General features: G+C 43.8%; 1 protein-coding gene and 1 pseudogene across 2 annotated transcripts in view; both read right to left on the bottom strand.

Annotated features, from left to right (window-relative positions):
• The window catches only part of Arhgap39 (Rho GTPase activating protein 39), a 138,611-nt gene that overhangs the window by 81,254 nt on the left and 35,497 nt on the right, over positions 1–21,860 (bottom strand). The window lies entirely within an intron of this gene.
• Positions 3,421–3,926, bottom strand: LOC101610029 (annotated as a pseudogene).

Below are 21,860 nucleotides of genomic sequence, written 5' to 3'. Positions count from 1 at the left end.
CATGGTGGCACACGCCTTTAATCCCAGTACTCAGGAGGCAGAGGTAGGAGGATCGCCAGGAGAATACAGAGTGACTTTCAGGTCAGCCTGGGTTAGAGTGAGACCCTACCTTGAAAAACCAAAAAAAAAAAAAAAAAAAAAAAGGGACTGTACCATGCATCTCTTGCACATGTACTTTTTGTGGAAAGTTTTTTTAAATATTTTATTTATTTATTTGAGATAGAGACAGACAGAAAAGGAGGGAGATAGAGAGAGTGCATACCAGGCCCTCAAGCCACTGTAAACAAACTCCAGACACATGTGCCACCTTGGGATCCGGTTTACGTGGCTACTGGGGAATTGAACAGGGGTCCTAAGGTTTTGCAGGTAAGCATCTTAACTACTAAGCCATCTATCCAGCCCTGGAAGTTTTTATTTATAAATTGAGTTTAATTGATACAGAACTGAGCACATCTTTAAATTTCTAAGTGATCATTAACAGTTAATTTTTTCAAGGAAGTTGTCCTTATTATAAGTTACATTTATTGAGCTGGGCATGATGGTGCACACCTTTAATCCCAGCACTTAGGAGGCAGAGATAGGAGGATCACCATGAGTTCAAGGCCACCATAAGACTACATAGTTAATTCCAGGTCAGCCTTCAGTGAAACCCTACCTCGAAAAACAAAACAAAAAAATAAGTTATATTAACTGGCGTTAAGTTGCTATATAATGTTTGTTTCCCTTTTATGATCCACATTCTGCCTGCAGTAACCCCTACCTTTCATTCTTGACAACTTTTTACATCTTTTCCTAATCCATCTGGCTAGAACTGGGATCAATTTTATTGATTAACAGAGTTGACTTTTTTTTTCTATTTTTAGATCTGCCAGTTTTCTTTTTTTATGAGAGAGAGAGAAAAAAAAAAATTGGTGCCAGGTCCTCCAGACACAGGAAGAGTACTCTGGATGCATGCACCACCTTGTGGGTTTGGCTTATGTGGGATCTAGGGAGTCAAACAAGTACTTAGGCTTTGCAGGCAAGCACCTTAACTGCTAAGTCATCTCTCCAGCCCTGTATATTTTTATTTATTTGTAATCAGAGATAAAGGAGAAAGACAGCGAGATAGAATGGGCGTGCCAGGGCCTCCACCCACTGCAAACAAACTCCAGATGCATGTGCCACTTTGTTATCTGGTTTTTTATGGGTACTGGGGAACTCAACCTGGGTTGTTAGGCTTTGCAGACAAGCACCTTAACTGCTAAGCCATCTCCCCAGCCCCAAATTTTTGTTTTCTTTTGTTAAGACAGTGTGTTGCAGTCAGGCTCACATTGCTGGTAGAAATCACTCAACCAAGGGGGCTGGAGGGATGGTCCAGTGGTTAAGGCATTATCCTGCAAAGCCAAAGGATCCAGGTTCAATACCCCAGAACCCATGTAAGTCAGATACACAAGGTGATACATGCGTCTGGATTTCGTATGCAGTGGCTATAGGCCCTGGCATACCCATTCTCTCTCTGTCTCTAATAAATGAATAAAAATAAATACAATTTAAAAAAAAGAAATCACCCAACCAAGAGTAGTTTGTGGGAAAAAGAGGATTATTTTGGCTTATAGGCTGGAGGGGAAGCTCCATGATGACAGAGGAAAAAGATGGCATGAGTAGAGTGTAGACACACCCTTGGCCCACATAAGGTAGACAACAGGAACAGGAGAGTGCCAAACACTGGCTTGGGGAAACTGGCTAAAACACCCATAAGCCCACCCCAACAATACACTCCCTGCAGGAGGTGTTAATTCCCAAATCTCCATCAGCTGGGAACCTGGCATTCAGAATACCTAAATTTATGGAGGGCACTTGAATCAAACTACCACATTATGCCCTGGCCCCCATAAACTATTAACCATCCATGATGTAGAATGCAAATGCATTTAGTCCAGTTTTCAAAGCCCCACAGTTTTTATCCATTCCAATGATGTTCATACATCCCCATATCCAAGATCTTCTAACTGAGCCATAATACCAAAAAATCCCCCCAAAACCATAATGGCACAGAATAAACATTCACACTGCAAAAGATGGCATTGGCCATAGCAAAAAACATTCAACTAATACAAGATTGAAGACAACCAGGGCTAACATCAAACTCTGTAGCTTCAAGTCCAACAACTCTAGTCAGTAACAAGTCTCCAAATTCGATAATCCTAACCAGCAACAAGTCTCTGGAGTTCCAATTCCACCCCTCCAGTTAGGCTACTCACAGTCCTGAGGAACTTCATCAGGGCCAGCAGCTCTCTTTGGCAGCCATCTCATGGTCCCGGAGTCTCCATGCAGGCATTCAGCAAACCTGCTTCACACTGCCCATGGCTATTTCCAAAATACAAGACCGTGTTGCAAACTCAATGACCCTCTCTTTCCTGCATTTCTTATACTCCACAATACCAGGTAAGGTGCCAATTTGTTAATCCCAGAGGTGGGGGGAATAAAGCACACTTTGAAGAACAGGACACTCATTGAGCACCCAGCCCCTTCAAAAGAGTCCACATTCTTCCTGCTGTCCCAGTGCAGGTCAGCTGGCCCAATCTCAAAGGTTGTAATCTCTCAATTGCAGCTAAATGGGCAGCAGTTCACCCAAAGATTTTTTTTTTCCTGTGCCATATCCCTCTGCTAACACCAGTCCATTTTTATGCAGTGCAACCCTGCACAACTTCTCTAGACCCAGTTATAACAGCAAGCCTCTCAAACTGCTTCAGATGGCAGTGACCTTGAGATGACTCAGAAGGTATCATAGTGCTGGAAAGAAGTGACTGGAGTGACTAACATCTCGATCACACCTTCCAAGGCTCAGGGTCTAATGCGGAAGAGATGTCGGAAAGAATGTAAGAGCCAAAGGAAGGGTAGGACTCCTTACAATGTGCTCCTCCAGACATAAAATGGCCTGCATATTCATGACCTCACAGTGCCTGATACTACCTACACAAGACCATCATAAGAGGAGGAAAAGATCATGACATCAAAATAAAAGAAAGACTGATTGAGATGGGGAGGGGATATGATGGAGAATGGAATTTCAAAGGGGAAAGTGGGGGGGGGGGGAGGTATTACCATGGGATATTTTTTAAAATCATGGAAAATGTTAATAAAAATTGAGAAAAAAAGACAGGAGATTCTGAAATAATTCAATCCTGGCAGAAATTAAAACTCCAAAACCTAGGAGCAAAATCATCCTTCACTTAATTAATTCCTTTATCTTTTCTCCTTTTCTTAAAGATTTTATTCATGTTCTAGAGAGATTTATCATTAGCTTTTCCCCCAATCATTAGGAGATGAGTACTGAATCCATCACCACTTTGATGACACAGGTAAGATTTCAGATTCACATTTCCAGGTACCAATAGTTCCCTCTAAATGCCACAATCAAATAAGCCTTCCTTTATAGTTCTACTGAACACAGCAATGCCCATTGGTATCTCTAATGCGTAATCACATCTTAGGTCATTATTTCTCCAAGTAAAGCAGCTGTTTGGAATTGAATGCTCCCCTTCTTTTTTCTTATAAACTGAACTGCATCTTCATACTTTATTCCAAATTCAATCAAAGCAAGCGCAACCAGCACAGGAGCCCTTCCCAAGCCAGCAACACCATGCTCTGCAACACAGCAACCTGGCTCTTCACGAAATTTGGATTTTATTTTAACAGGTTCAGCCAATCATCTACAATCTGATAGGGGGTGGAGCTCCATCACCAAATGGTCAATCTAGAACGTGGATTCCTTCCTTTTCAACTGGAGCTTTATCTTAAGTAGCATCACAAACTCGAACCACAGTTGTCATTCCATACTTCCTAAGTTCCTCTGTGAACTTGTTGAGAGTAGCATTGGTAGGGTTGTGAGTTATCAGAAAATGCATGTTCTCATAAAAGATCTCCACAGGGGCTGGACGGTTCATTATGGCAAATAAAAAACGTAAGCGTGCATGTGTGAGTGTTGCATCTGGTTTTATGTGGGTGCTGGGGAAGTGAACTCTGGCCAACAAGCTTTGTCAAGAAGTGCCTTTAATCCCTGAACAATCTTCCCAACCTCCACCCCCCATATTCTTTTATTGGTTGCAAATATAGTTAATTCCTGTCAGTGAATTTATTGTGAATAATTTGAATGTGCTTATGTTTCTTAAGATATTTGATGGCTCTGAAAATATCTATTTTGGTAAATGTTCACTGAATATTCATATTCACAAGAATATTCATATTCTTTCCCATATGCATTGGAACAGATTGTATTGCTGGGTGGACAGCTTTACCAAATCAGGTTAACTGGTTGCTGACACTAGCTTTATCTTTGCTCCTCCAATAACTGACAAAGAATGAATGCCAATTCCAATGACAGTAAATGTCTACTTGTCCATTTCTCCTTGTAGATCTTTTAGATTTGGCTCCTTGTATTTGTACCTTTAGAAATGGTTCATGAACATTAAAAGCGTCCTCTTGATAAGTTCACTTTTATCATTATGAAATCATTATCCAGGTAGTTTTCTTTGCTCTGAAATCAGTGCTAGATGTTATTCCAGCAATTTTATCTTGCTTCCAACCAGTTAGAATTGTATCTTTTATTCTTTTAGCCTATTTTTGCCTTTAAAGAGGTTCACTGTACCTAGCACACATATCAGTTAAATTTTCACATAACCTGCCTTTACTGGAGAGATAAATCAGCTACACTGGAAATTGTTGGCATGGTGACATTCAAACCTAATGCATTGCTATTTGATTTTTGTGTGTGTGTGTGTTTATTTTTATTAGAGCACGACAGAGAAAGAGGCAGAGAGAGAGAAAGAATGGATGAGCCAGGGCCTCCAGCCACTGCAAGCGAACTCCAGATGCATGTGCCATCTTGGGCATCTGGCTTATGTGGTTCTGGGGAATTGAGCCTTGAAACGGGGTCCTTAGGCTTCACAGGCAAGTGCTTAACTGCTAAGCCATCTTTGCAGGCCCTGTTATTTGATTTTTATTCATCTCATCTGCTGTTTATTCCCTTTCCTCTCTTGTCTATTTTTTACTTTTTAAAATTATTTTATATTTGAAATGGGGTCTGTTTCTCACGAGTGGTCTTGAATGTGTTCAAGTGATTCTCTTGCCTCAACCTCCCAAGTAATTGGTACTATAGTCGTGTACCCACACCCTGCTGGATTAAGTTTTATGAGATTCAATTTTATCCCCACTGCTAAGTTACTAGCAATAATTTGCTTCTTTGCTATCTTAGTAAATGCTATTGGGTTTTAAGTATTCATATTTATAGTGTGTCTCCATATGTGACATTATGCCATCTCAAACATGAATTATTTCTTCTCTCTTGGGCCCCCTTTTCTGTCATTTTGTCATATGTTGTATTTCTATGTGTTTTAAGCTCCCCAATGTGCTGCAGTTATTGCTCTTAAGCAATCACATTTAAAAAAAGTTTTTATTTATTTTTATTTGAGAGTGACAGACACAGAGAGAAAGACAGATAGAGGGAGAGAGAGAGAGTGGGCGCGCCAGGGCTTCCAGCCTCTGCAAACGAACTCCAGACGCGTGCGCCCCCTTGTGCATCTGGCTAACGTGGGACCTGGGGAACCGAGCCTTGAACTGGGGTCCTTGGGCTTCACAGGCAAGCGCTTAACCACTAAGCCATCTCTCCAGCCCAGCAATCGCATTTTAAAGAGATTTAAATAAGCATCACATATTTGTTCACAGCCACCATTCCTGGTGTCCTTCAATCTTTTATTTAAGGACTTTTATTCTATTATTTGAGAAAAAGAGTAAGAGTGAAGAGAGAATGGGCACATCAGGGCACCTAGTCACTGCAAATGGACTCCAGATGCATGTGCCACCTTGTGTATCTGGCTTATGTGGGTACTGAGGTATTGCACCTGAGTCCTTAGGCTTCACAGGCAAATCCCTTAACTGCTAAGCCATCTCTCCAGCCCTCTTTAATCTTTTGTATAGATCTAGATTCTATTTGGTTTCATGTTCCTTGCATTATTTACAGTAAATGTCTGCTGGTAGGTAATGAACTGTCCTTGTATGATGAGAAACAACATATCTCACCTTGACTTAAGGAGATACTTAAGAGTGAGAACTCCAGGCTTCCTGTTTCTTCTGGGCTTGATGTATCTTCTTTGACACAGTGTTTTGGATGAGAAGTCTTTTTGTTCTGTATATAACTTTTCTTCCCACTCTTATCTCTTTGTAACTGATATTTGGCAACTCAATTGTGCTGTCACTTTCTTCACTTTTTGCATGATTTGGATTTACCGTTTCTAGCAAACCTGAAGTTTTAAGGATTTCTTCAGTCTTCATTCTTTTCTCTCTCTCTCTCTTTTTTACTTTTTTTTTTTTTTTTTTTGAGGTAGGGTCTCACTCTAGCTCAGGCTGACCTATAATTCACTATGTAGTCTCAGAGTAGCCTGGAACTCACAGCGATCCTCCAACTTCTGCCTCTCAAGTGCTGGGATTAAAGGCGTGGGCCACCACTCCTGGCTATTCTTTTTGGAACTCCAGAACACACCATTAGGCCTTTGAACATTGTCCCACAGCTCAGTGATGCTATTTGATCATTTAAGTACTTCTGTTTCAATTTTCAGTTTCTGCTACCTTATCTTCAAGTTCAATAATCTTTTTCTTGGCAATATTTAATCTACCATTGACGTTGGACATTCTAGTGTCAGCTCTTGTTAATCTAGATTGAGCCTACACCCTTCAGAATGCTAGGCAACCACTGAACTACACTTATAGCCCTTGCTTTTTTGAGGCAGGGCATACTTAGCTGACTGGACTGAACTCAAGATCCTCCATATGAGTACTGGAATTACATTCTTCTACCAGCCCCTCAGAACCATGATTCTTCTTTACTGCCTTCTCGAAAACAGAGATCCCATGAACAAGCCAGTTGGGTCTGCATGAAGGTGCTGTCCTAGACACTGGGAAGTACAGCACATATGGTGCTGGCCATTTTGCATTAATTCTTCCAGGAACTGGCCTTTCCTTTTTTTTCTTTCTTTGGTTTTTTTTAAAATTTTTATTAACATTTTCCATGATTATAAAAAAATATCCCATGGTAATTCCCACCCTCTCCACCCCCACACTTTCCCCTGGGGGGGGGGGTTGAGGTAGGGTCTCACTCTAGCCCAGGCTGACCTGGAATTCACTTTGTAGTCTCAGGGTGGCCTCGAACTCACGGTGATCCTCCTACCTCTGCCTCCCAAGTGCTGGGATTAAAGGCATGTACCACCATGCCTGGCTGGCCTTTCCTTTTCAACACAAACTCATACCTTCCTTCATCAGAAAGCTCTTAATATCATTCTTCCACACCTGGACAGAAGCCTCTGGCCACCAACTAGTCACCCTGTTGCCCTGGCTTTTCTGCCCAGCATAGTCTCCCAATTCTGATTTTTCTCCACATAGCTTTTCCAATAGCCTGTTCTCCAAGGACTAGCTCATTTCTTGCTGTGACTCATAGGGACTAGGTCTCATGTTATAAGTTTGTTTGTTTGTTTTGTTTGATTGTTTTTCAAGGTGGGGTCTCACTCTAGCCCAGGCTTACCTGGAATTCACTACGTAGTCTCAGGGTAGCCTCAAACTCATGGTGATCCTCCTACCTCTGCCTCCCGACTGCTAGGATTTAAGGTGTGCGCCACCACGGCCGGCTATGTTATAAGGTTTTAATGTCTGTTCCTCAGCTCTACCAGCTCACTTTCTATTGCCATTGTTTATGTTCTTTTCCCCATTATGTATCATGAAATTTATATTTTTTACTATACAGAGAAGGATCCATGTAAAATTCCCTTTTGCTTCTTAGCTAAGCCTAAATATTTTTTTTAGCTGCTGTGCACTTTCCTTTTATTCTTCCCCTTCTATGTGTTCACACAAGGTTGCCCTGCCTCTGAATTGTTGCTTATTTTTACCATTATTATTTACTGGAGACAGAAGCTAAGGCCTTTTGCATGCTAGGCAAATGATTTACTACTAGTCCACACTTTAGTTCCTATGACTCATTCTTAAACAAGGAAGGTGCAGGACTAAGTTAAGGCAGCCTCAAATCCAGAACCATCCTTTCACCTCAACCACAATCAAGAAGCTTCTTTTTTGGTTGTTCAGATAAGACACCCTCCAGAGTTTCTGAGCTACTGCTAGTGTATCCCCTACCTGGTACACTGGGAACATGCAGGTCTGAATGGGCTCCACTATTGCTAAGGCAAGGGGACAGAATACAGAAAGTATCTTCTCAGGTGAGCCATTCCTCCAATTTGACAACTGTGCCTCAGACAATCCAACATGTTAGCTGGTGACTGTCCCCTTGGCCCACATGGCAGAGGCAGGGGGAGCACTGAATTGAGGAAGACAGAAATCAGAAGCTCCATAGCAGTAGCAACTCCCTTTCTTCCCCACTCCACCCATGAGTATGGATCCTGTTGGGAAAAGAAGTCGAAGACTTCCCCTTCCTACATGCCCTTCCCTTGTGCATCTTCTACTGGGCTTCACTTGAACCACAGAACCCATTCTGCCAAGTAAGTGCTTGCTCACCAGTGGCATCTTTAAACATCACTTCTGCTCAAGAGCCTGGCCTTGTGAAACTGAGTTGGCATGACTCCTCTTGCCCATCTGGTGACATCCTCCTTGCTCTCATATTCACTATAGAAGAGATCTTGTTTCTGGTTTGCTCATTCATTTTGTCATCTGAATGAGTTTCAAGGAAGAATTAGGATGACTGTGTCTTTGCTTGACCAGTATTTCAGAAGGCCTGAAATCTAAGCCCAAGGCCATCTGTAAGCAGCTTTCCAACTACTGCACAAAGAACTGGTTCACCGTTCACATTCTGAAAGCTTAACTGTGTGCTAGGCACACAATGCCTCATTCTCCCAGCCCCATGCCCATGACCAGCTTGGGCACAGAGCAACAAGTGTGCTCTCAGCGTCTTCAGCAGCTGCTTTCCCTGACCTGTAGCCTCCCCAATGTGGCCACAGTGTATCTGGATCTATAATCTACTTGTTAGCAAGTCATGGAAATAAACAGTCTGTCAAGACGTTTATTAATTTTTGGTTTTCAAGGTAGCCTGGGCTGACCTGAAATTCACGATGTAGTCTCAGGCTGGTCTTGAACTCACAGTGCTCCTCCTTCCTCTGTCTCCCAAGCACTGGGATTAAAGCATGGTCACCACACCCAGTTTAAGACCAGCATTTATTTATTTATTTATTTTTAAATTTATTTTGAGGGGACAGGAACTTATTCTGTAACCAAGGCTGGCTTCAACTGTGCAGGAGGAATCCTCCTGCTTCAGTTTCCTAAGTGCTGGGATTACAAGTGGGAGCTACCAAATACAGATTCAGGACCAGCTTCTAAAATTTTCTAAGAAGGGAAAAGGAGGCACTCAGACCATATCTTGCTGAGAAGAGTGTGGTTAAAGTTGTTTTGTTGCCCACTAGCCAAATGCTTGAATGTCCACTGTTGGGTCATAATACCAGCACTAATTCTTCAGGCTTCTATGTGCCACAGTCCTGAGATGGATGATCAGGGCACAAGCCCACACAAATATAGCCCTCTACTGCTTCATGTGCCAGTAATTAGAACAGGACTGGCCAGCCTCCTGGCTTATACACAAATCCTGAAGGAAAACTACCCACTTTAGGCTAGACTTCAAAAAGAGGAACAAGAGAAGAAAATGGTGACTCAGGCACTCCAGGGATCTGACCCTTCCTATTGTTCAACTTGAGTACCACAGACAGTACCCTGGACTACCACTTGTTGGCTTCCTCCAAGCTCATCTCTCAAGCCCCACTGCAGGGTGGGAGATGAGGCTAATGTCCCCTGGTTAACTCTGTAAGGGTGGATTCTCTACCACTCAACTGTCATCCTCAGGCACCTGGCTTGCAGAACAGCCCCAGGAACTTCAGAAAGGAAGGTCTGTCTGGGTATGGCACAGTGGCCTCAGACTCCAGGACATGGTACCAGAGAAGAGTTGGGCCCATGAAGAACCAAAAGCACCCCATGGAACAGGGCCTTTTTCTTCTCAGGTCTCTGCAAAATAACAAGTTAAAAATCTACTGCCTGGGGCTAGAGAGATGGCTTAGCAGTTAAGCGCTTGCCTAAGGACCCTGGTTCAAGGCTTGATTACCCAGGACCCACATAAGCCAGATGCACAAGGTGGCACATGTATCTGGAGTTTGTTTGCAGTGGCTGGAGGCCATCGTGTACCCATTCATTCTCTCTCTTTCTCTCTCTGCCTTTTTCTCTGTCGGTCTCAAATAAATAAATAAAAATAAACAACAACAACAACAAATCTTCTACTCAATACCACATTCTCAAGGCTAGACAGCTGCTTAAGGACCAATATTTTTAAAATAAAATGGCTGGTATCTCAACAGCAGTCCTCTTGAATAGACACTCCTATTTCTTCTCATCTGTGAGTGGTTACTGAGTTTGTGATGAGCCTGCTGCCAAGAGCCTGTACAGCTGTCTGTGAACATTGGGTAGTACAAGGCCGGGAGCTCAACCACCTCACTCAGGTCCTGAGTGGGTCTTTGACAGAGAACTTGTCTAGCTCAGACAGAAGGAAGGAAGAAGAAAAAAATTTCGACTGGGCATGGTGGCACACATCTTTAATCTCAGCACTTGGGAGGCAATGGTAGGAGGATCACTATGAGTTCAAGGCCACCCTGAGACTACATATTGAATTCTAGGTCAGCTTGGGCTAAAGCAAGACCCTACCTCGAAAAAACAAAACAAAATAAACCCTCTTCAAAATACAAAAAGCTGTGGCTGGGGAGACAACAAGTCACTTTGCTTGCAAAGACTGCTTGTCTGGGTTCAATTCCTTATTACCCATATAGAACCAGACACAAAGTGACACATGCATCTGGAGTTTGTCTGCAGCAGCAGGGGGCCCTGACATACCCATATTTAGTTACTCTCTCTCTCTGTCCCAAACAAACAGAAATACTAAAAAAATAAATAAAATACAAAAAGCTGAAAAGAGCCAGCATTTAGGAGACTCAGGTAGGAAGATGTTAAATTTCAGGCCAGCCAGGGTTTACTTAGTAAGACAGGAAGCCAGGCGTGGTGGGGCACACCTTTAATCCCAGCACTCAGGAGGCAGAGGTAGGAGGATTGCTGTGAGTTTGAGACCGACCTGAGACTCCATAATGAATTCCAGGTCAGCCTGGGCTAGAGCGAGACCCTACCTTGAAAAACAAAACAAAACAAAAAATTAAAAATTAAAAAAATTTCAAAGGGGAAAGTGTGGGGGGGTAGGGAGGGAATTACCATGGGATATTTTTTTATAATCATGGAAAATGCTAATAAAAATTAAAAAAAAAATAGGGAGTGGACAGATTGGCTCAGCAGTTAAGATAACTTCCCATGTAAGCATGAGGACCACAAAGATCACTGAACTTTGTTTCAGAAACTATGCAAATATCTGGACATGACCAAGCATGCTTTAAAACACCAGTCCTGCAGAAAGGGGACCCCAGAAAAATCACTGGTGCTGTGAAACTGCCAACACTTTAGGTCAGAGAAGAGACTCTATCTAGAGGAAACAAGTGGGTGAGCAATGGAGGGTTCACCTGATGCCACACACACCATACCTACAGACACATGCACACACACAAACACAAACACATACATGCATGCCAAAAAAAGAGGGAGGGAGAAAGGAAGGAAGGGAAGAAGAAAGGCCCAAAAATGAACCACATTGGCAAGAACAGGTGAAATCTGGTTTTGTAATCTAGCATGAAGTGTTTTGCTCTCTTTCTTTTTAAAAATTAGTTTATCTATTAGGGTACACCAGAGCCTCCAGCCACTGCAAATGAGAACTCCAGATACATGTGCTACCATGTACATCTGGCTTATGTAGATTCTGGGGAATCAAACTTGGGTCCTTCACCTACACAGGCAAGCAAGGGCCTTAACAACTAAGCCATCTCTCCAGCCCAACCTTTGCTTTCTTTTGAAAAACATTTTATCTATTTTATTTATTTGAGACAGAGAGAAGGCGGGAGAGAGAGATAGAGACGGTGAGAATGGGCATGGGTATGCCAGGGCCTCCAGCCACTGCAAACAAACTCCAAAGGCAGGCATCACCATGTGCATCTGGCTTACGTGGGACCTGGAGAATCAAACCCAGGTCCTTAGGCTTTGCAGGCATATGCCTTAACTGATAAGCCATCTCTCCAGGCCCCCCAACCTTTGCTTTCTTAATGGTGGAATTTTCTCTCACACAGGCTAGTTTCACAGTGTTATCTGTTCTTTTTTTATATAGTTCTATACTCGGTAGCTGCTATGTTGATTTTTAAATTTTATTTTCAATAGAGTGCTATGGGTTTTTTTTTCTTTTTTTTTCTTTTGTTCATTTTTATTTATTTACTTGAGAGAGAAAGAGGCAGATAGAGAGAGAGAGTGAGAATGGGCGCGCCAGGGCTACCAGCCACTGCAAAGGAACTCCAGATGCGTGCACCCCCTTGTGCATCTGGCTAACGTGGGTCTCGGAGAATCGATCCTCGAATTGGGGTCCTTAGACTTCACAGGCAAGTGCTTAACCGCTAAGCCATCTCTCCAGCCATTTTTTTCTTTTTTTGAGGGAGGGTCTTGCTCTAGCCCAGGCTGACCTGGATTCACTATGTAGTCTCAGGCTTGCTTTGAAATCATGGTAGTCCTCCAACCTCTGCCTCCCGGGTGCTGGGATTAGAAACATGCGCCATCACGTGTGACCATTTTTAAAACATTAATACAATGGTGCCTGTGTTCATCCCATTCTCGTTTGTTTTTTTTAGGAATTTCTCACTCTCTCATCTGGGAGGTGTCACTCTGGACCCAGCCATCCCACCTAGCCATGGCTCCCTATTTCCTTGTGGGTCATGGTGTAGAGGTGCCACAGGATCTACTTTAGGCCACTGAGTGGACTCTGGACTTTGCCTGCTTTCACAGGAAAGTACTTTGAGGTAGGGAGGAAGTGCTGCCATCTGTCAGAAGTGCTGGACTATCCAGATGGATTTCCAGTAGAACGGTCTTCAGGAAGACATACTCCAGTGATGCTAGGATTGTCTTTAGTATAAACTAAGTTCTCCCAGAGTCTGGCTACACAATGGACTAACTCTGAGCAAGACTGAAATCCATTCTCCATTGTTGGCACAGCCTGATGACTACTCTCCACCCATTCCTTTCACTCACTGGGGATGGCTGCCCTTGCTAGCCAGGAAGAGATATCATTAAGATGTCAAGCCCCAGAATGACTCCTGTTAGGGTGGGCAGGGGAACCCAGAGCCTAGCACCTTCTGTCTTGTGCGGGGGGGGGGGGGGGACGGACGGACGGACAGGAGCTTACTGAGAGGATGCCAGGGCTAGGTTCTTCTATACTGAGGACACCCTAGAATATTCTGTGAACCCAGACTGCTGTGTCAGCATGCTTAGTCCTGCTCTCTCTAGTTAAGGCCCCAGAATGTACAGAAGCCTGGCCAAAAAGGCAACGACTCTGGTAGCTCCCTGCCACCAAACTGTTCTTTCTTTCCCTCCTGCTGTTGAGATAGGGTCTAATGTAGCTCAGACTGGCTTTAGGCTTAATATTTGGTACAGACTAGTCTTGAATTCCTGATCCTCCAGCCTCAGCCTCTCTATTGCTGATTATAGGCATGTGTCATTACTCCTAGCTCTGCCAAAATTCTTAAAGAAGACCTGGTATACAGCAGGGACAATGACTTACTTCACCTGATAGTGGCTGCCCTTTCCTGGGCACCCAGTATTTTGCACAACTGCATAGTCTAAAGTAGGCCTTTTTAGCTCTCATCTGACAGATGAGGAGATAGCAGCCCAGGTCACTAGTCTGTACAGATGCCAGGACTGATGGTGGGTAAGGACATGCAGCACCCAGAGCCAGGGTGTCAGACAGGTCCCGACCAGAGCCTGGTAGGATTACTTCTCAGGCTCCGGGCAGGCATGCCCACATTATACTTTAAGGCTTGAGATACTAAAGGCACAGGCCAGGTGTGACCTACACGATGGCACCAGGACCTCTCACTGGTCCCTATCCTCGTGCTGGCTGTTCCTCCACCTGCCATTCACTGTGAGAAAGTTCCAGTCATGAGTGGGTGAGAAGGTTCTCAATTCCAACTTCCTACACAGAGCTCTAGAACAGAAGACACTCTGTGCTGGCTCCTGACAGGGTCTGTTTAAAGAATGAGTCCCAGAAACAGCAATCTGTTCTTATGCTACCAGGATAAGTATACGGCTAGTGCCTCTCCATCCCTCCCCACCATCTCCAGGACTAGTAGGTTGCTCATAAGCACAGGTGTGCATGCCTATGTGAGTGTGTCAGGAGCTGGTTTCTGCACAAAGGGGCATCCTGTGGAAAGCAGTGCATCATGTTGAGTGGTAGGGTATGCTCCATTACCCCCACACTGATTCTGTGTTTGCAGAGGAGCCAGGATCCAATGGCGACTGTTAAGGAAAGGAAAGGACCCATGGCACTGACTGCAGAAACCCTGTGGCCATAGACAGTCAGATGGCCATTGTATTGTGGAGTGGGCTGAGAACCTGGAAAACTGTGCAGCACTAAAAAATGCTGGGAACAGGAGTCACCCTAAGTATGTTCTGGTCAGCATCTTTAAGGCCTGCTTTTTGGAGTGGACGGAGGAGCTTGATAGCCACTGGTAGCGCCTGCAGACTGCTTGGTGAGGTCCTCTTGCCTTTTGCTAAAACCTGACATACCTCTCCAACACCATCTCTCAACCTATTCAGTGGCAGCCAAAGTGGCCCACATGCTGCCTGCGAAGTCTACAAGCTTTTGTGCTCTCACACAGAAACTACCCACCTCCAAATGCTAAGTGTGCCAATTCACAAGCAGCAAAAAAACCAAGAAGAGGTGGGCATGGTGGCATACACCTTTAATCCCTGCACTTGGGAGGCAGAGGTAGGAGAATTGCCCTGAGTTCGAGGCCACTCCAAGACTACATAGAGAATTCCAGGTCAGCTTGGACTAGAGAGAAACCGTATCTCGAAAAACAAAAATTTAAAAAAAAAAAAAAAAAAGCCGGGCATGGAGGCGCACACCTTTAATCCCAGCACTTGGGAGGCAGAGGTAGAAAGACTGATGTGAGTTTGAGGCCACCTTGAGACTACATAGTGAATTCTAGGTCAGCCTGGGCTAGAGCAAAACCCTATCTCAAACACTAAATAAATAAATAAATAAAAATGCAGGTCATCCCAAAGAAGGCAACCAGAGACAAGCAAGTACCATGGTTAGCCAGGCTGCTTCCCAAAGATGGGAGGGAAAGTTAATTTTGGGCACAAAGCAATAACAGTTCCAGCCAGCCCTTGCCACTGCTGGAGAGAATACTGGACAAGTATGACTGATCACAGGCTAAAAGCTCCTTTCTGGTTTTCATAAGGGATAAAACAACTCTACTTCTAAGCAGAACCACAACAGAGTTGAGTCAGGGAGTAGCCTGGTTTGCTTATCTTTCTTGGAAGTGCTGAGTGAGCAGTCAGTCAAGAACTCTGATGGAAATATATAAGGTAAGGCCCATCATGGAAAGATGGGTGGTTTTATGCTTTGCAAGCAAGTGCCATACCAACTGAGCCATCTCTTCAGCCCATTTTCTTTCTTTTTTTTTTTTATAAATATTTTTATTCGTTTATTTGCAAGCAGAAAGGGGGGAGGAAATGGGTGTGCCAGAGGCTCCAGATGCATGTGCTACTGTGGGCACTTGGTTTCACATGAGTACCAGGGAACTGAACCTGAGCCATCAGGATTTGTAAGCAAGTACCTTTAAGTGCTGAGCATCTCTCCAGCACCCTCCCTCTTTTTAAACAGAATCTCATTGTAGCCCAGGCTAACCTGGAACTTACTCTGTAGGCCCAGGCTGCCCTCAAACTTACCGTGATCCTCCTCCCTCTGCCTCCAGAGTCTTGGAACTAAAGCCGTGTGCCACTACGCCTGGCTTTTACATGTTATAATATCCAGGCCAACCACTATAGAAGTTGAAAAAGTTGTAATCTAATCTGTAGTCAAGAAAAAGTAAAAAAATTATGAAAGTGGTCAAGAAAGGTAGGAGCTGGGCATGGTAGAAAACACCTTTAATGCCAGTACTTGGGAGACAGAGGTAGGATTATCATGCGTTCAAGGCCAGCCTAAGACTACATAGTGAATTTCAGATCAGCCTGGTCTACAGTGAGACACTACCTCGAAAAACCAAAAAAAAAAAAAAAAAAAGGAAAGGAAAGGAAAAAGCAGCCCATCTCTAAAATGACTGGACAAAGTAAAATGGCAGAAATAAGTTCAAACACAATGTAGTTATTATAATAAATGAAGACTGACTGATGGTCTAGCAGGCAAATTTTTTTTTTGATATTTTTATTTGGGTTGGAGAGATGGCTTAGTGGTTAAGGCATTTGCCTGTGAAGTCTAAGGACCCAGGTTACAGGCAAGATTTTTAAAGATATAGCTGTGCAAAGATGGACCTGTTGAATCACATAGCTGGTGACACTTGGATGATAAGACAGCCTAATGACACATCTAGGAACGGTAAGCCTCTCATTTAGTGATGTGTGACTTTATATTCTCGTATAGCAGACACGTCTAGAAAGACATGAACAGAAAACAGCTGGGTGATCCACCAAGAATGGCAGAAGAAAAGCCAGGTATGGTAGCACATGTCTCTAATCCCAGCACTCAAGAGGCAGAGATAGGAGGATTTCCATGAGTTTGAGGCTCTAGTGAATTCTAGGTCAGCCTGGGCTAAAGCGAGACCCTACCTCCAAAAAAAGAAGGCGGGGGTAATGGTAGAAGGCTTCTTTGACAGACAGGGAGACTCCAGACCTACAACACAAGTCTCATAGAACAGAAAGTTAAATGGGCAAATGTCAAGGAAGAAACAAGAGATTTCTATCTGTAAATCTGTAACCCGGCCAGGGTTTATCTGGTGGGCGTGTAGAATGCTGCACCCAGGAAGGAGGACACACTGCTTCTTTTCAGCTGCTCATGGAACATTTCTGAAACTGACCGCACAGCAGGGCGTAAAGCAAGTTTTCAATAAATGTCAAAGGTTTGGACCTACACAGACAGACTCCCTGTTCAAGTGTCCACACCCGATTCAAAGACAAGAAGATGAACTGGGTAAGAAAGCCGACAGAACAAACCAAAAGCCTCCCAATAAAGAAATGGACAGTGGAGTGAGAAGACCTCTAGAGTCAGAATCAGTCATCTGCTATTAAGAAAACAGTGATGGGCTGGAGAGATGTCTTAGTGGTTAAGCACTTGCCTGTGAAGCCTAAGGACCCCAGTTGAGGCTCAATTCCCCAGAACCCACATTAGCCAGATGCACAAGGGGGCGCACGCATCTGGAGTTCGTTTGCAGTGGCTGGAGGCCCTGGCGCACCCATTCTCTCTGTCTCTCTCTCTGCTTCTTTCTCCCTCTGTCATAAATAAATAAATAAATAAATAAATAAATAAATAAATAAATAAATAAAAAGAAAGCAGTGCCAGGGGCGTGGTGGCGCACGCCTTTAATGCCAGCATTTGGGAGGCAGAGGTAGGAGGATTGCAGTGAGTTCAAGGCCACCCTGAGATTACATAATGAATTCTGGATCAGCCTGAGCTAGAAACCTTACCTCGAAAAACCAAAAAATAAATAAATAAGTAAATAAAATTAAAAAAGAAAACAGTGTCAAATTATAACAACAAAAATAATAATTTAATAATAATAATAAAAGTGTGGGGTCTGGGAAAATTGCTTAGTGGTTAAAGGCAATTGGCACTTGCTTGCAAAACTTGCCAGCCTGGGTTCAATTACCCACATAAAGCCAGATGCACATGCATCTGGAGTTCGCTTGTAGCTACAGGAAGCTCTGGCACTCCCATTCTCTCTTGTCTCTGTCTCTCTCTTTGTAAAAAAAAAAATATATATATATATATATATATATATATATATATTTTTTTTTTTTTTTTTAAAGAAGTGCTATACCTGAGAAGCAGCAGCAGTGCCAGGCATACAAACCAGCTCGGGAGCCCCAGTGGACACAGCAAAAGAGGAACGATGAACCCTGAGAGCTCGTGGAACAGCCTCGAGCTGCACAGGTCCAGGCCTCTCTACTGCCAACTCAAAGAGAGCTTAGATTTCAATGTTCCCAGAGAAAACCTATGCTTCACTCTTTTAAAAAACCAAGAGCCAGGGCTGGAGAAATGGCTAAGCAGTTAAGTGCTTGCTTGTGAACCCTAAGGTCCCCGGTTCGAGGTTCAATTCCCCAGGACCCACGTTAGCCAGATGCACAAGAGGGCACACGCATCTGGAGTTCGTTTGTAGTGGCTGGAGGCCCTGGCGTGCCCATTCTCTCTCTCCCTCTCTGCGTCTTTCTCTCTGTGTCTGTTGCTCTCAAATAAATAATCAAACAAAAAAAAAAAATCACAACAGCCACACAGAGCCTCTATGATGAGTCAAATTGATATTCATCTACTCCCCACACCCCTTAGACAAACTGACTTCATTACTAAGCTCTATCCTAAGAATGCCTTGTAGGAAATGTATACTATGTATGATATACAGCTGGTTTGGATAAAAGAATAAATAGCAAAAATATTCAGTAAAATAGTAAGTATCCCAATAAGTAAGTTCACATGAATGAAGGGGCAAAGACAGGGGTAGAGAATCTACCCCTCAATGATCTCAGACAAACATATGACAACAGAAACATCACTAACAAGCCTTCCCCCAGCTTCTTCATTTACTAAGCACCTATTGTATACCATGTGATGCTGAGTACATTAGTTACTTTTCTCATTGCTGTGGCCAAAATATCTAACAGAAACAACTTAAGGAGTCCCTGGCCATACCAACCCTGAATGTGCCCAGGCTCAATCTTGGAAGCTAGGCAGGCTCGGGCCTGGCTAGTACTTAGATGGGAGACGCAACTTAAGGAACACTTTGTTTTAGCTCCTGGTTTCAGAGAGATTTCAGCCCATCATGGGTGGGAAAGGTGTGTTGGGAGCAAGTGGCAGAAGATCCTCACATGGAATCTGGTCTGAAGTAGAGACTATGGTCAGAATCAGAAGAAGCCCTTCAGAGGCCAATCCTTAGTGACCTACTTCTGCCAGCCAGGCCCTGTCTCTCAAAGGTTCCATAGCCTTCAAAATAGTGTCTTAAGCCAGGAACCAAGTATTCATGAGTCTCTCTCTCTCTCTCTGTATGTCTGTGTGGTAGGGGGTGGGGGGCGGAATCCCAGATTCACACCACAATGCTCAGCAAGGGAATTATACAAATTATTTCCTTTCCTTACAACTGAGGCTCATGACACTACACTCACCCCCCACCCCACCAAGACCCCACTTCAAAAGACCATGTCTGGGCTGGAGAGATGGCTCAGCTGTTTGCAAAGTCTGGTGTGAGTTTTGTTTTCCTAGCACCCTGCATAAAGCTGGACACAAAGTTGCAAGAGACTGACTAGGACACTAGACTAGAAATTAACTATAATCTTTATTTTACCATGGAAGAAACCAGAACCAACCAGATTCCCCACAGTTAACTGACCAATAGCTCTGCAAGTAGGGGGTGGGGACCATTCCTTACTCTATGCTGCTTCATAGCATGTTAACCTCCTATCCATAGTTTTAAATGCCTGTGCTGAGCATACAAAATTAACAAGACATAGTACACATACTCTAAAACCATGAGACACCATATGCTAAAATCTAAGGACACCAAGTACCAGGAGACCCAGGCAAGACTCATCTCAAGACCTATGCTAAGAAGCTTTACTCTATCTGTGCTGTTGCCCTTGGGGCTGTTCCTCTTGGGGCTGCAGCCATTCAGGGGCTGTGCCACTTCTTCAAAGAGTGCCACATATGTTTCATGCAGGCTTCACTCCTGGAACTGGCACACTTAGAGGAAATGTGGGACCTCTATCTAGCTCTTGGTCTCCTGGTTAGGCCCCTTGGAAACATCCACTGTCAGACACACCAGAACTGAAGATAAGGTATGAAGGGATGAAGGGGAGGGGGTGAGGGACTCTTGTCCTTAAGTAAAAAAATCTTTAAACCCAAAGGTGCTCTTAGGACGCAGTGCTAAGATCACAGATGCTTGCTTTAAGTGAATCCCATCTCCTGGAAAAGTCACCCTGAAGCAGTCTTCCAGAAGAAGAGTCCTGCAATGCTACAGACAGGAGATAGCAACAGAATGGTAAAGCCCACAGGGTCACTGCTGGACTCTTCCTTAGAGTGTTACTGCATCACAAAAGGACATACCTGACTGAAGCAGTGATGTGGCAATGTTATTGAAGCAAGACAGCTAAACAAATATCACCACAGCCCCCCAAGCCCAACGTCCACCCCCTGGGATGTAACCTGAGGCCACATAGTCCATTTTGACCTAACAAACTACATCTGAACACCCACCAAGGATGGACAGTGGAAGGAGCATGGACGTCAGCTCCATGCTGAAGGGGCAAAACCTTTGTTCAGTGGGAAGAATATGTAGGAAGCACACCAACAAAGGCCCAAGAGACACACACAGCAGAACCAACCCTGGAAAGTCAGAGACCTAGAGTAGAGGGGTAGAGGGTGTGGTGTGATGGCCTCCCTATCACTGCTCATTTCCAATCCTGTGAAGGAACTGATATCCAAACACTATGTGTCAAAAAACAAAACAAAACAAACAAACAACAACAACAAAAAACAAGAAAGTGTGACTTGTAAAACTAAAAGACCCAAAGGAACTGAGGAATTGGATGCCTATGGGGCCAATGGGGTAGGAATGTCAGGAGGATGAGGCTAAAGCCTTGTCCACAAGCAGATGAGCAGAACAATACATGTCTAAGTTAGTGTGATTAAGAATTAAAATAAGAAAGCTGGAAGAAGCCATTCTGTATGCAGTTCAATGGGAAGAAGAGATACCACCGTAAAGATACTCAACAGTGGACACTGCAAGCCTTATAATTGGCCAGCCAGGCCAAATGAGCCAACGGATGCAATAGTGGCACGTCTGTCATGGTGGAAACCAACTGCCCTCCAATTGGACTGGAGGCCCACTTCATGGGGGGGACATCCCTGATACTGAAAACGTAAAACAGGGGTAGTCATGAGCCCTAGGGGTGTACCATCTGCTGATGTCTGGAAAAATGTATATACTATGCTTATCAAACTGCCCTTAGGATTTATACCCTTATATTAACGCTACTCTCACTTTTGGTAGAGAATCTTCTCTTTTCAGATGGCAGTGACCTTGAGATGACTCAGAAGGTATCATAGTGCTGGAAAGAAGTGACTGGAGTACTGACTAACATCTCAATCACACCTTCCAAGGCTCAGGGTCTAATGCGGAAGAGGTGGCGGAAAGAATGTAAGAGCCAAAGGAAGGGTAGGACTCCTTACAATGTGCTCCTCCAGACATAAAATGGCCTGCATATTCATGACCTCAAAGTGCCTAGCACTTCCTACACAAGACCATCATAAGAGGAGGAAAAGATCATGACATCAAAATAAAAGAGAGACTGATTGAGATGGGGAGGGGATATGATGGAGAATGGAATGTGAAAGGGGAAGATGGGGGGAGGGAGGGCATTACCATGTGATATTTTTTATAATCATGGAAAATGTTAATAAAAATTGAGAAAAAAAATTTTTAAGATAAATTTTAAAAAGAATTAAAATAGGGAGGGCTGGAGAGATGGCTTAGCAGTTAAGGTGCTTGCCTGCAAAGCCAAAGAACCCAGGTTTGATTCCCCAGGACCCATAGATGCACAAGGGGGCACATGCATTTGCAGTGGCTAGAGGCTCTGATGTGGCCATTCTTTCTCTCTCTCAAGTAAAAAAAATAAAATAAAGAATTAAAATAAGGGGTGTTGAGATGACTTAGTGGTTAAGGCACTTGCCA

This window comes from Jaculus jaculus, chromosome 2 (assembly GCF_020740685.1).
Source record: "Jaculus jaculus isolate mJacJac1 chromosome 2, mJacJac1.mat.Y.cur, whole genome shotgun sequence".
Taxonomy (NCBI): Eukaryota; Metazoa; Chordata; class Mammalia; order Rodentia; family Dipodidae; genus Jaculus; species Jaculus jaculus.
The sequence above is the reverse complement of the archived record's forward strand: the minus strand, read 5'-3'. Positions and strand labels throughout refer to the sequence as shown.